Here is a 2450-nt window from a genome sequence, read left to right on the forward strand (position 1 = left end):
AGGGTGGACGAGACCTCTGGATGTCATCTAGTCCCAGTCCGCCTGGTCAATGCAGAGGGAACTAGATGAGGTTGCCCAGGGGCTCCCCCCACTTATGCATTGGCCACAAGGGTGCTGAGAATACACTCCATCCATTGTGCAGGCCATTCATAAAGGTGTTAAACAGTCCTGCCCCACATGTTGATCACTGAGGGATGCCGCTAGGAACCGGCTGCCACTTGGAACTTGTACCACTGATGACAGCGTTTCAGCCTGATGGTCCAGCCAGTCTTCCACCTGCCTTATGGTCCATTGATCCAGGGCAGAGCTCAACAATTTGCCTCTAAGGAGACTCTGCGGGACTGTGCCAAAGGCTTTGCTAAAGTGAAGGTTCACAAAAATCCCCTGCTTTCCCCTTGTGCACACACGCATTCATCTGATGGTAGAAGACAATCTGGTTGGTCAAGCATGCTTCCATTTCCCCTTGGTCAATGCATGCTGCCTCTTCCATGCCTCGTCCTTCATGTGCTTGGAGATGGTTTCCAGGAGGATTTGCTCCATCACCTTCCCAGGGACTGAGATGAAGAGGACCAGCCTGTCATTCCCCAGATCCTCCCTCTTGTCCTCCTGCAAAATGGGTGTGATGTCTGCCTTTTCCCAGGCATCAGGAACCTCCCTGATTACCATGACATTTCATAGAAAATTGGGAGCAGCATTGCAGTGACTCCAGGCACCTCTCCCTGCACCCTGGGTTGCTTCCCATCTGGTCCCGTGGTCTCGTGTGTGCCCACTGGGCAAAAGTCCTCCCCAGCCGCATCATCCTCCCCCATGGATGAGGCTTTGCTGACACAGATGCTGCCAAAGGACTCGGGGGCCAGGGAGGCCTGGCAGTAGACAAGACCAGGAAAATAGAAGGGAAAAGAGGCAATGAGCTCCTCAGCCTTTCCCTTCTCTTTGTTACTACATCCCCTGCCCCACTGAGCAGGGAGAACATGTTTTCCATGGATGGCTGCCTTGTGCTGCCAACGTCCTTGCAGAAGCCCTTCAGCTTACCCTCCCCATCCCTTCCTAGATCCAGCTCCACCTCCAGCTCCAGCTGAGCTTTGGCTTGCCTAACTCCATCCCAAACAAGATGAAATCCTCTCTGCTGCAGTCCAGGGTGGTGACTCTGTTATTCCTCTTACCTCTCCACCATCTCACGGTCACTGCAGTGACAGACAACCTCCACATTCACATCCCCATCCAGCCTGAGCTTCAGGCAAGAAACCAAGGGGAGGATGGCACCATCTGCTTAGAGGCACAAACTACAGAGGTACAGAAATCACACCACAGAAAAGCCTGCTCTAATCCCCTCACTACGGAGGGGATCCAGGCAATGGCCTTTSAGGTGGTTAAAGGTGGATGCAAAGAATTTCCACAGTAATGTAGATATGCCTGAGGCAGTGCCTCCCAGGCTGCCCTTACAGTCAACAGGGAGGAGGAGGTGCTGTTCACCTGCCTTCTTTTAGATGGTCACATAAAGCACAAAGGACTCCTGTCCCAGAGACATTTGCTCTGTGCTTGAAAAGGGGCCTGAGATCATAGGCGTTCAGGATAATTCAGGTTGAAGGGACCACCGGAGGCCTGTAGTGCAAGCTGCTGCTCAAAGCAGGGACAGATAGAGGGTCAGAAAGCAAAAAAATGCTCCTGCCAAAGGACTTCTGGGGGTGACACAGCAGGAGAAGACAGTAGAGGGTTGACGGGGTGATCTCATGGACAAGAGGCTTTCCTTTTTCCCCTTCTCCCGAGAATTAAATCCTCAGCTTTCCACAGAGAAGAACCTGGGACATGAGCTTTGCCACTAACATGGAGCCGGAGAATCTCCTGATCCCCTTACAGGCGGAGGCTGGTGCAAAGGCCACCACCCCAATGGCACCAGACCCCCTGACATGCCTGCCTTCTTGCTGGGCACCCTGCAGCCCCAGGCAGGAGGTCTGCAGGGAACAGAGTAGGGCCTTCAGACCTGGCCACCCAGCAGGTGTGGTGGGACCCTGCTCCTCTAGATGACACTGAGCTCTCCTGCATTTCCCCAGTGTGAAGCCTGCGTCCCCTCCAGCTGGGAACACAGCCCGGCAGAGAGGGCCAACGTGGGAAACACAGTCCTTGTTCCAGGGTGTGAAGACAGAGGGGAGGTCAGAGGGGGATCTGCTCGTGCCCTGGGCAGTGATTCCCTCCCTGCAGCCAGTACAGCCCTGCTGATGCCCTGGAACCTGTGAACCCAGGAGATGGGACTGCAATCTGCTCTGGCTCTAAAGATTTCTCAGCCCTTCAGACCCAGCATGCAAAGCACCGGTCTGGGGACACCTCAGCAGTCAAAGGGCCTGAATGCCTGGTGTGTTCCTGAGAACATTTCTGCAGTCTCCCGGCACTGGTTTGACTCTTATTGTCCGTGGAGCAGAGACTCCTTTTGAGGATGAACTTGCTCACTGTGT

This window comes from Apteryx rowi, unplaced genomic scaffold, assembly GCF_003343035.1.
Source record: "Apteryx rowi isolate R43461 unplaced genomic scaffold, aptRow1 scaffold_2163, whole genome shotgun sequence".
NCBI lineage: Eukaryota > Metazoa > Chordata > Aves > Apterygiformes > Apterygidae > Apteryx > Apteryx rowi.